This window comes from Equus asinus, chromosome 5 (assembly GCF_041296235.1).
Source record: "Equus asinus isolate D_3611 breed Donkey chromosome 5, EquAss-T2T_v2, whole genome shotgun sequence".
Classification (NCBI taxonomy): domain Eukaryota; kingdom Metazoa; phylum Chordata; class Mammalia; order Perissodactyla; family Equidae; genus Equus; species Equus asinus.
Window position 1 is genome coordinate 75,205,769 of NC_091794.1, and position 12,911 is coordinate 75,218,679.

At 50.2% G+C, this 12,911-nt stretch overlaps 1 protein-coding gene across 4 annotated transcripts in view; it reads left to right on the plus strand.

Moving 5' to 3' along the window:
• The window catches only part of AGBL4 (AGBL carboxypeptidase 4), a 1,219,476-nt gene that overhangs the window by 1,188,479 nt on the left and 18,086 nt on the right, over nucleotides 1–12,911 (plus strand). The gene's annotated exons all lie outside the window — the stretch shown is intronic.

A 12,911-nucleotide genomic window follows, 5' to 3' on the forward strand; every position in this document is an offset into this window, starting at 1 on the left:
CCACAGGAGTGATCAGCCTAAAGCCATATCTGACATTCTCTCTCCCTCCCTGAAAACCCTGCCATGGGTCCTCGTTACCTGCAGCCTAAAGTTCATGTCATTACACCACAGAAAGGACTCACGACCTGTCTTTGTATATTTCTCTTGCTTCCTCCTTCAACTTGTAGAGATATTCCAGCCACGCCAAACGTCCTAGAATCTTTGAAGGGATTGCCACACCTCAGCACACTTGCACATGCCTCTGCCTTTGCTCAGGGTCACTTTCCCTGCCGTGTTCCCCTGTCTAACTGGCCAACACCTACGTTTCCTTCCAGTCTCCAGGATTTCAGCCTTATTCTACATGAGTTTGTTTGTTTATTGACTATCTTCCCTGCTGTGATGTGAACTCCATGAGAGTGCAGACTTGTTGTTTTATGCACAGTCGTATCTCAGCATCTAGAAGAGGACCTGGTACATAGTAGACTCTCAATTGTTTGTTGACAAAATTGTTTAATGAAGACTCACCTCAAAAAAAAATCCCTCTCCCCCAGTTCAGCTCAGGTGTTGCCTCCTCTAAGAAGTCTTCCAGGATTCCCCCAATGTTAAATCTTACACTCTGTGCCCCACTTCACTCACTTCCCTCTGCCACAGGAGTCATTGCCCTGGACTGCAATTTGTATTTACATGGTTCCTCTAAGGGCTGCTCAAGGGCAAGCACTGATTTCTCATCTCTGAATCCACAGCAACTGACCCAGAGCTTATTTTAAGAAAGTTAAAATAATAAAGAATTATAGCATATTAAAAAAAAACCATAGGCCATGGAGTGGGACAGACCTGAGTTCAAGTCTTAACCTCCATTTGCTAGCTGAGTGAGCTTAGACAACTGGAATTTCACTATAGTAATGGCCATCCCTTGGTGACACTGTGACGTAAGCCCAGTTCCTCCTCACCACACAAATGGGGAAATTGGAGCCCAGGAGGGGGTCGGTGACCTGCCCCAGGTCGTACAGCAATTCGGTGAAAGCTGCCGCCCAAATATGCGTTTCTTGACTCAGGATGTTGCTCGTCCCATTAATTCCTGTAAGAGCTGCTGACTCGGGCCTAAGCAGGAGTGAAGACAAAAGGAACAGGGGAGCGGCCTTCTTTTAAAGATCAGGGACCCCATGTCCTTCCCCTCAGCAAAACCCTGAGTGGGCCTCTTCAATTCTGAGCTAGTTTCCATTATTACTTTGCTTTCCTTCCAGCCAGAAGGCTGATCCCCCGACACAGAATGGCCCAGACCCCAGCTGAGCTCTGCAGTCACCTCCTCGGGACCATCTTGGCTGAGCTGTTCTTTTGACCCCTTTAGTGGGCTGGGGTCACCAGGCTCTTAGAGGGTCTCTAGGTTAAGGCAGATGCACTTGGAATAGATTCTCCATATTGTTCTTTCCATTCCAAGTCTAGCTTGATTTCATTCCCCAGCAACTCCAGATTCTCATTAATCCCAGAAAAGTCAAGATATAAAAAGCAAATGAGTCAGGAAATGAGAAGAAGGAATATTACCTGGAAGGTGATGACAAACTCAAGTATCTCCATCCACATATCTAGAGAAGAGATTCTTAACATTGTGGAGGCTGCAGATTTCTTTGAAAATTATGGAAAATTATGAATATTCTCCCCAGAAAAATTCACATATGCACATAAAATTTTGTCTTTAATATCAGAGGGTTCAGAAACGTCCTAATGGCCCCAGGAAGGAACCTGACCTAGAGGCTTAGAGAGCATCAGAGCTGAAAGGTTTCACAACATCAGCAAGTCACCCCTCCCCCAGCTTTACAGATTGGAAAACTGACACCTGCAGGAGACTTGCGCCACACAAGCCTCGCGGCCACCCAGACACAGAGCAGAGGCCAGATGCCAGGATCCACCAGAACTGCTCCGCTGACTACATCTCTCTTCTCTCTCCCCTCCCAGCCTGCTCTGAGATGCTGCTGCACGAATATTTACTTTGGTCTATGTCTTGTTTTTACTGTGCATCAGTTGAAGCTTCTGAAAGTATCTCTGAGCATCTCTCGGAGAAGCAGAGCCTCCTCTGTGGCCGAGCCACATCTGAGTCCCACCAACAGCTGAGTGGGGCCCAGCTGGGCAGGCACAGCGGATTTTGAGAGCCGATTTCCAGAGCCATGGTCAACCATCAGTGGGGAAAGGAAGGCCCTGCTGGGAAATTGCTGGTGCCTGGAGTGGAAGAGGAGGGGAAGTGAGGGAGCCACAAAGTGAGCCATGGTGTGGGAGCTTGGGGGAGAGATTACCTTCCTCTCGAGTGAGAAGTGGGTCTGAGATAGACAGATGCGGTATAAATACCAGCAGTCCAGGACAAGCAGGGAAGCGAGAGGCATCCCTGTGGCCGCGGTGTGCTGGAGAAGAGAGGCCACTCTTCCTGCCGCGGTGCTGGGGAGAGGGTGTTAGACAGCCATCCTACGAGGTTAATGAGGCCTGTGAGAGCAGGTTTCTTGCCCCGTCTCTGTCTCCAAGGATCCATTCAGGGATTACTTTTTCCTGGTGGGAAAGCTGAAGGCCCCTCCCAGTCAAGCTCTGGCCCACCTCTCAAGCTCCTGGCCACGCCCGCCTCGCCCGTTTCACCTGCTGCCCCTTCACCAGATTCTGTGCATCCTCTAGAACACTGGTTCTCACTCAAGGGTGAATTCCCCTCCAGGGAATGTTTAACAATGTCTGAAGACATTTTTGGTTGTCACACGGGGTGGGGAGTTCTGCTGACACCTAGTGGGAAAGGCCAGGGATGCTGCTAAATATCCTGCAATGTACAGGACAACTCCCTACAACATAGAAGCATCCAGCTCAAAATGTCAATAGTACCTGGACTATAAGCAGCTTGAGGACAGGACCATCCCTGATTTCTTTACTCTACATCCCCAGTGTGTACATACTCTATATACCTATTACATGGCCCAACACATAGGAGGTGCTTGATAAGTGTCTGTTGAATGAATGAATGAGTACCAAGTAATGAATGAATGACAACAAACCGCTAATATGGTCTGAACGTGCAAAAATCCCCCAAGGTCATCCCATCCAGAATCAGGCACGTTGTCCCCGAGGTCAGATCTCCATCTGTTCTGGTCCAGGCAGCCTCTTCCTGATTTCTCTTCCAAACGGCCCATCAGAGCCGTAGGTAGAACTCTCACGGCTGATAAGGCTGGCCCTCGCCTGCCTGGCTGGAAAGGATATCCCTGCTTCAGGGAGACACTGCTCCTAGGGCAGAGCAGAGAGAGTGAGAGTTAGAACTAGCCATCATCTAGCTCAACCTCCAGACACTTTTACAGGAGAGGAAACTGAGACACACAGCATAGAAGGGACCTGCAAGGTCTTATCCCTGGACAGCCAGAAAACACAGAATTTAAAAAATAATTTCTTCTTCTCTCCCTCCCTCTGTCTCTCTGTCCCTCTTTTTCTCCCTCCCTCCCTTTTCTTGTTTTTTGGTTTATTTGTTTTCTCCCTGCCTCTGTTAATAGGCCTAACATGTGCTAAATGGCTCTGGAAACAAGTTTGAACATGACATACCCTTGTCCTTGAAGAGCATATGCTTTGTTGGAAATGACAGGTTCATAAATAATAATGATAATAAAAAGAGCTGCTGCCTGCCAGTATTGTGCTGGGTGCTTTGGATATGTGATTTCTCATCAACACAATAATCCTGTGAAGTAGATAGAGCTATCCGTTTCAGAGATGAGAACACTGAGGCTCAGAGAAGGTAAGTAACACGCAGCTAAACGTGTAGGAGCCAAGATTAAAACCTATGCTTTTCAGACTCTAAACCCCACATTTTAAATAGATGTACAGTGGGATACAGGGTCAGAGGCCAAGGTAGACTAGCTTATGGGAGGCCATGAATGTGGGATTTAAGTGTTCATCTTACCCTGTAGATGACAGGGAATCAGTGTAGGGTTGTAAGTCAGGCAGTGACTTATAATTAGCAATTGTGAGAGTGTCACTCTCCGTGAAAATGGGGAGAAACTGAAGGCAAGAAGACCAATTAGGAGGTGGAAGCAATAGTTCAGGTAAGAGATAAGGGTCTGAACGAAAGGAATCGTAGTGAGAGAAGAGGAGGGGGCAGGTTTACACTTTGTTTAAGAGGGAAAATAAGCAGCACCTGGTCCAGTCCAGGTATTTCCTGCCCTTGAGGGGCAGCAAATAAAGCAGAGAAAAAGGACCCTGGAGTTAAGCATATCTGGCTCCATATCCTGGTAAGCCTACTTGCTGCTCATATGGGAGGATTCAGGCATCTCCCAGTGATGCTGAGGGTCAGCTGGGGGTGTGGGTTGAGCGCCCAGCAAGGTGTCCAGCACCAAGCCAGAATCCATTGCTGACACTCCCCCAGCGTCTCCATCCTCAGCTCTTGGCCAAGCAGATGGACTCTGGGAGCATGCAGTGTGCTGAATAATCATCCCAGAACATTCCAGATCCTAATCCCTGGAACCTATCAATGGTACTTTATATGGAGACCAGGTCTTTGCAGATGTTATTGTTAAGGCTCTTGAGGCAGGAGGTTGTCCCGGATTATCAGGATGGGCCCTTAATGCAAACACATGTATCTGTATAAGAGGAAGGCCAGGGAGATTTGACACATACAGGGCAGGAGGAGGCCATGTGACCACAGAGGCAGAGATTGGAGGGATGTGGTTACAAGCCAAGGAGTGCCGGTAGCCCCCAGAACCTGGAAGAGGCCAGACACGGTTTCTCCTCTAGAGAGGCTCCAGAGGGAGCGCAGCCCTGTTAACATTGCAATTTTGGCCCAGTGGAACTGATTCCAGACTCTGGCCTCCAGAACTATGGGAGAGTAAATCCCTGTTGTTTTAAGCCACCGAGTTTGTGCTAATTTGCTGCAGTGGCAGTAGGAACGAATATGGAGCCTCACAGTTATTCCCAACTCTAAGTCATCCTTGAATGCTTGGACACCCTCCCTACCATTTCTCCGCCTGCACTCTCTCTAGCCTCCTCCTTGAAGGGAGTCTTTCTGAAAGCACCTACACATATCAAAGAGGCATCCCTTCTTGCCACTGTCTGTCTCTCCCTTCCTTCCCCCTGTCCTTCTCTGCTTCTCTAGCTTTTTCTGTCTCTGTTTAAATCTTGTTGCATCTCATTTACTCTCTCTCCTCTGCCTGTGTTTCTTTGCTTTTTTTTTCTTTCTTTCTGTCTCACCTTCTGCCTTTCTCTCTTCCTCTCCTTCTCTCTCTCTCTCCTTGTTGTCTACATTTGTCTCTCTGTCTCTTTGATTCTCTCCCTTTGTCATTCACTTGCTATTTTTCTGTCTCTTTGCCCTCGCTCCGTTTCTCTCTAGTTTTGGGGTTTGAGTCTCCCAGCCCCTCTGATGATCGTTGTCTCCTTCTTTCTGCTCCGTCCTGATCGGTTTCTCTTTGTCTCTTCCTGTCTGTTTGCATCTCTTTCGCTTTTGGTCTCTGCGTCTGCCCGTCTCTCTTTGTCTCTTCCTGCTGCTGTGTCTCTGTGTCTCTCTCCTTCACAGACTCCCTTACCTCGAGGATGCCTCAGGACCTGTCTGAGATTGCACAGGACTCTGCAATTCCATCAGCAGCCTCCACACTGCGCTTCAGAGGCGGATTCATCCGTTCAGTCCATGCACCTGTCCGACCCCGGGGGATGAGGGGGGGTGAGGCAGACACAAAGGAGATTGCACCGTCTCGTTATTCTTCCGGCTTTACCTGGAGGCTCCTAGACAGGTGCCTCTTCATCTTGCAGCAGTGCTGTCAGCCTCACCGAAGAGAAATCACTTTGCCTTGGTCTACTCCTCTGCAGAATTAATCTTTCCCCTTTAATGATGATCATCTGTTGCCTACAGGGGTATGAATGTGAGCAGAGAAAGAATTTTCGGTGGGGGCTTCCAAACAGGGAGCAGGTAGGAGTTAAATTTTCTTATTTGGAGGCAGGATGATGGCGAGGAAAGACCTTCATGAGGGCAGAGATTGTATCTGTTTTTCTCTCTATTGTATCCCAGCTCCTAGAACAGTGTCTGGCATTAGAAGGCACTTTATAGATATATGAGTAAATGAATGAATGAGTGAGTGAATGAACGAATTAATGGGTTTTAATCCTCTTTGTTCCAATACTTGATGTTCCTCACTGGACAAGTTTACTTTGACTTCTAATCTGCAAAGTGGAGAGAGAAATGAGACCTGCCCACAGCACACAAGTGTGGGAAGAAAGGAAGGGAAATACGGTATCTGATGGGTGGGGCCGGACCTTGGGGGACCTGAGGGACAGGCCAGGCCAGGTGAGCTCACTGGAGGTTCTGGAAGAGCTGCAGGGAGTGACAGTGGGGAAATGGCTCCAGAGATGAGGGACCATGAGGGAAGGAGCATGACGAGGAAGGGAGGCCACAGGCCAGGCGGGAGGATGTTTGTGAGATGCATCCCCTCGGGGACTGCTCTGGGAGGTGGGGAGCACTTTCAATCAGGAAACTGCCATATACCAAGAAGCAGGTACTCCTGACTGCTACCAGGGAGCACTTGTCCCTGAGCTTGACTGTTATCCTCAGTAGTGGGATCGGGCTGGACTTAGCAAGAGCCCAATTATGAAATGTCTGGTCAGGGCTCATGTTTCAGATGAGGAGGATCAACTCACCCTTGGTGCTGGCCAGCTCCTTCGCTCCTTCACCTCTTCCAAGCCCACTGAAGGCCCGCCTTTCCAGTGAGGCCCTCTGACCACTCGGCCTAAGGTTGCGATCTGCTCCCTGCCCCCCAGCACTCCCCTTACTCTGCTCTGTGTCTTTACATCATAGCATTTAGCATTTTCTGGCATTCTCAATAATTTATGAATGTACTCAATTGATAGTTTTTCTCCCATAGCAATGATGTAAGCTCCATGCAGGCAGGGATCTTGGTCGGTTTTGTTCACTGTGTATCTCATGTGCCTGAAATAACTTGGCACATAGTAGGTTCTCGATAAATATTTGTTGAATGATAGAATGGGGATGGGATTTTTCAAAAGGCTCTGTATCAAGGCCCTTGCTTGAACATACCATGTTAACACTGGAAAGACCTTGAGAGACTATACACTTTACCCCCAGAGAGGTTAGGCCTAGAGAAGGAGAAGGGCCAAGGTCACATGGCAACTTACTGATTGAAACCAGGTTGGTGTCTTGATTCCCACTGTGTTCTCCTTCAGTGGGCCAGATCTGAGGTCCTGTGACAGGAGAACAGAGGGCTCTGCTGTCACTGCCACCCATCTGAAGAGCTTGGGACACCTGAGAAGGGACGTTCTCTGAGATCAGGGAGCCGGAGGCAGAGAGCTGAGCGGAATGGAGCATAGGGCCAGACCACCGGCAAGGATTTGTGGCGTGAACACGTTTTCACTGAGAACTTACTCTGTACACCAGGCACTGATCTAGGCACTGGTGACACAGTGGAAGAAAAACAGACAAAATCCCTGCCCTTACAGAACTGCCAGGGTTCACCTTCCGGTAAAGTCAAGATGGGAAACTAATCCGTGCGGAAAATGACCACATTAGGAGCCAAACCATTTCCATTGTCTGATTTTTTCCTGTTTCTGATTCAGGACCTGGACACTTAATGTCTCATGGTCACCTCAAGCTCAGACTGAACTTCTGATCTCTTCCCTGACCCTGTCCTCCCCCAGGCACCCCACCCCCGGTCCTCTGCACTCCAGCTCACGGCACCCCATCCGCCCAGCTGCTAAAGCAAAATACACAGGAGTCATCCTTCATTCCTTCCCTCCTCAGGCCCCACGGCCAGCGTGTCAGCAGGTCCTGCCAGTTCTTCCCTCCAAACACGTCTTCCCATCTCTGCTGTTTCTGTCCTAGTCCAGGCCCCCTCATCTTTCTCCTGGACCACTGCAATGGTCTCCTGGCTGGTCCACCTGCTTCCACTCTTGCTGTCCTGTTTTTAGCACAGTATGGACCTTTTAAAAATATAAATCAGACCATCCCATTTTCCTGCTTGCAATTCCTCAGTAGCTTCCCACTCACTCAGAAAATCCAGTCTCCTCAGGTGGCCCCGAATAAGGCTCCCTGTGACCCAGCCCTGCCTGTCTCTCCACGCCAACCCTCCTTCAGTCCCTCTGTCCCACCCAAGGACCTGCCCTTCCTTTTTCAGAGATGCTGCCGTTCTCGCTGTCCACTCTCAGGTCACACGTCCGCCCCTCGGAGGGGCCTGCCCACACCCCCATCCAAAGCAGCACCCCACAGCCCTCAGGTCCAGGCCCTGGGCATTTTCTTCAGAGTACCATTATGAGCACAATTATGTACTTATTTTGGGATTTTTTTCTATTACTTTGTTAAGTCTCTGCTTCTAGACTTAGGAACCATTAGCCTTGGCTATTTTTTTGTTTTGTTTGTTTGTTTTTCACCACAGTACAACCTGAGCTTTCCAGACAGCCTGAACATAGTATATGATCAATAAATACACATGGAGTGAGTGAATGATAGACCCGACCACAGATCTTCACTGGTTTTTACTGCCTGCAGAATACAGGTCTAAATTCCTGAGATTGGCATTCGAAGCCTTCGCTGGTCTGTTTCCAGCAGCTACTGCGACCTCCTCTTTCGCTCTGTGTTCCAGCTCCCAGGGCCCCGGGGCCCTTCTCTGTCTCATTTCCGACTCGTGGTTGCGTGCTGGCTGCACTCTGTGCTTCTGCTGATGCTCGTCTCTCTTCCTCCCCCTTTTCAGAGTCGTCTTTGTCCTTCAAATCTTTGTCACATGCCCACTCTCATGAGCCTTTCACAGTTCCTCCCTTCAGAATTCCATCTCCTTCTACACGTCCACAGAACTTAGCGTGTGAATTTATGACCGCACTCAAGAGAGGAGAAGACACAGGCACAGTGTAAAAAGGCGTTCAGGCTCTATGCTCACTCTGTCACTTCCAAGCTGTGAGCCTCGGGGTTAATTGTGCAAACTCTCCTTTTCCCAATTTCCTCTTCTGTAAAATCTGTATTGACTAGTGCTCTGACCCCACAGGGTTGTGGTGCCGATGACCATAGTAACCACACTGCACGGTGCATGGGGTGAGCTCTAAAAAAATAATAGTGGCTTCTGTGAAGGTGACAGTGCACCGGCCTGCTTGGCAATGTGGTTAATTGGGACATGTTAGTCTCCTCCTCTACGCTGTAAACTGTATTTGTCTAACTCTTCTTTATCTAACCCCAATCCCTGTCTCTCTTCGTGGCAGTATACACACAGGAGAAGCCCAGCATGTTTGAATGAATGAATGAGTGAGCAGTGAATGTCCAAACGCTCATCGCCCATTGACGGTCTCAGGATGTAGGAGCCTGGAGCTGCTGACAGCCACGCTCTCGTTCAAAACAGCCCTGGGCAGAAGTCACCGAGTCAGGCTGGCTTCAGAAAACCCCAGCCAAACCCTCTTGCTTCGCCAATTCAGGGTCCTGACCCCACTTGCCCTCGCTTCTGCCGTCTGCGAGAAGCAGGCCAGCGAGCTGCCCAAGAGCCTGAGGAGGAGTCGTTCCAACTTACAGGCCAGTCTGGGGTTTCTGTTGGCTGTGAAGAGCCGGGAGCTTTCGCTCCAACTTTTTTTCCTCTCCTAATTCTGCAATATGTTGGAAAGGGTTCCAGCCGAGAGAGTTATTGCCTTCTCCTGGCCTGGATCTTAAATCTTTGTTCAAAGACAGCTTGTTTTAATTGAAAATGTTCAATCTATCTCTCCCCTCCTCTCACCCGCGTCCCATGTCTCGACTCAGGCAGGGCCACTGCAGTAAATAATCAGGAGTGAGGCTCACAGGGTTTGAGGAACATGGAATATGGTCGGAGGGGGAGAGGGAGAGAGGGTTGTCCCCGCCAACCCCCCCCCCCTGCCCTTTAAAACCTCGTCTTTTAAACGGAGTTTGTCTCAAATGATCAACACCGCACAGGGGGCCGTTTAAGTGGAACAGCCCGACTTCTTTGCCTTCAGAGCTCAAGAGGACTGACAGCAAGGCGACCTCCTGGGGTTGCTCCAAGTCTGCCCCGCACTGCAGGCTGGGGAGGGCGGGTTCAGGCCTCCCTCTCCCCCGCACATTCACTTCTTCAGTCCACAGCATATGTGGGTCACGCACTTCCTCATGAAGCAGGCGTTATTATTTACGTTTTACAAGTGAGGAAACTGAGGCTCAGGGAGATGGGCTGGCTTATGCAAAGTCCCACGGGTGTTCTAGTTCTTTTCTGCTGCATAACACATCTCCCCCAAACTTAGTGTTTAAAACAATGGTTATTCTCTCATGTTTCCCAGGGGGCAGAAATTTGAGACAGGCTCAGCGGGGTGCGTCTAGCTGGCAGCCTTCAAGGTTGCAGCGTCAGACAGTGGCTGGAGCTGGCAGAGTGGATGGAGCACTGGAGGAGCTGTGGGCTTGCCGGGAATCTCTTTGGTAGTCTCGCCACGGAGCTCAGGGCTTCTCCCTGCAGCCCCTCCTGGGCTGGTTTGGGCTTTCTCACAGCCTGGGACTCAGGGTCGTCAGGCTGCTTGCATGCAGGTTCCGGACTCCATGTGGAACATTCCAGCAAGCAAGGTGCAAGTTGCATCACTGTCTGACCCCGCCTCAGAAGCCCCACGGTGTCACTGCCGCCGCTTCTGCCATTCTTTTGGTTACAAGTGAGTCACAAGCCCACCCAGATTCAAAGGGAGGGGACACAGGCCACACTTTTCAATGGAAGGAGTGTCAAGGTCATGTCACAGAATAACATGTGAGATGAGAGAGATTGTTGCTGACACCATTGGAAAATAGAGTCCATCGTACACAGCATGTGGCGGAGGCGGCAACTGGACTAGATGCGTCTGACCCCAAACTTCCGCTGCCACTTTTCTTCCCAGGCAGCAGGGACCTCTCCTTTCCTCTGGCCCCACAGCTCTTACTGTGGGCACACACTATGGTTTGGGCTCCCCGAGCCCACAGAGCCAGGCTGGGTTACAACAGCCAGCAAGACTGCCTCCAGGGTTTGCTGTCAGACATGCCGTGCCCGGTGCTAGCTTGTGAACTCTTTAAGGAAGGGCACAGAGAAGGTCGGTCACGCCCGGAGGAAGAAGGCAGGTGGCAGACCTGAGCCCGGCGAGCCTGTGGCGCGTCTCACGGTCATAAACAACTCGTCTGGTGTTTTTCCATCTCCCACCGGGGCTGGCCTAGGATGACTCAGCGCTCGACAGAAGAGGTGCCTTCAAGCTGGGAACCAGCCCCGGCTGGGGAAGAGCATGGTGCTGGAGTCAGACAGTCCCGAATTGAGTCTTGACTCTGCCGTTGCCGGTTATGTGGCCTTGGACAAGTTCCTTGACCTCTCAGAGCACAAGGGGGGAACCTGCCTTCCTCCTGGGTTGTTTAGAATGTGCACGAAGCAGAGCACCAGTGACCAGTGACGTGCCGGGTGCGTGGTGGGTGCCCCACAAATGCTGGCTTTCATGTCCTGAGCCAGGTCCAACCCCAGCCTGGGGACTTCTTGAAGAAGGTGGCAAGAACTCACTTAACTGATCCACAGACACTAGTCCAGCTCCATAACCCTGGATGGCGTGGTGGCCGAGACTTACTCAGCGAAGTGACAACTAAACCGAGTTGTCTGGAGGCTGAGAGGGCATCGGCACTGTAAGGCAGGTAGAAGGAGGGAGAGTGGTCCAGGAAGATGGGCTGGTGTGGGAAAGCCCTGGAGGCAGCAGTCAGCATCCTGGAGTGTGAAGGACCAGCGGGTAGAAGGCGGGAGGTAGCAAGTACAAAGCTGGGAAAATAATCAGGGACCAAGTGTGAAGGACCTTGTGAGTCAGGTTCCAAATGTGAACTTTAAAGGCAACTGGGCGCCCCTGGAGGGTTTTTACTCGGTTGGGTGACGTGGTCAGATGTGCACGTGGTCAGGTCTGCGTTTTAGAGCAACCGCCTGGCTATGCTGTAGAAGACGGAGCAGAGGCAGGGTACCTGTGGCAGGGAGGCCATCAGGCCGGCTGATGGTGATCCAGGGGAAAGACGGTGCTGGCCTTTTCCAGGAGGACAGCAGGGGACTGGAGAGAAGTGGACAAACTCAAGAGATAGGAGGTCCCATGGATAAGAGTTGGTGACAGTTTGGCTGTTCAGAGTTGAGGGATACAAGATAGATAAGTGCTTTGAAGGAATTCAGTTCAGAAGCCATGGGAGAATGGGGCGAGGGCAGCAATCACAGGCCTGGGGAGAGGAGTATCATGGAAGGCTTTACTAAAGAGATGTCACCTGATTGGAGAAGTGATGGGGAACAATGAGCCAGGGGAAAGGGAGGAAGCACTTCTGGTAAATGAAATAGCTCATGTGACGGTCCAGAGATGTGAGATATGATACACAGAGCAGGTACTCTGTGTTGTTGAACAGATGATTGTTGTACTAATTCATACTAAAGTGTTAATGGGCAATATGGAATTGTCCCATTCCCCTTCCCTGGGGAGTTTGTACTTTAGCAGGTCATGAATCCTTACCCTAAGGATTCATTATTGGTAAATTTCAAGATGGAATGGGGACTCTGTTTAGGGTGAGAGGGTTTTACCATTGTCCCCAAGGTTACCAAAGTAGGTGATGGTCCCTGAGGGTCAAGCAGGCCCTGGTCTATATATAACAAAGGATCTCTCTCCCTTGGGTCTCGCTTATCTGCCTCCACCCTGAACCACCTGTAGCCAGACCACGGGAGCCCAGGGATTCCCAAAGGGATGTGGTATATTCTGAAAGCTGTGACACAGGCTTTAGGGGATGACTTCCTACACCCACATCCTGGCTCCTCTCTTTCCCAGTTCTGTGACCTTGGGCAAATTATTTAACTTCCCTGCACCTCAGTTTCCTCATCTGTAAAATGAGGAAAATAATAGTATCTAGCATGTAAGATTTTGTGAAAATCAGAAAAGACAGTACCTACAAAAAGCTTAGAGCGGTGAGTGGTGTCACTGTTTTCATTACTGCGACCATTTTTATTACCAGT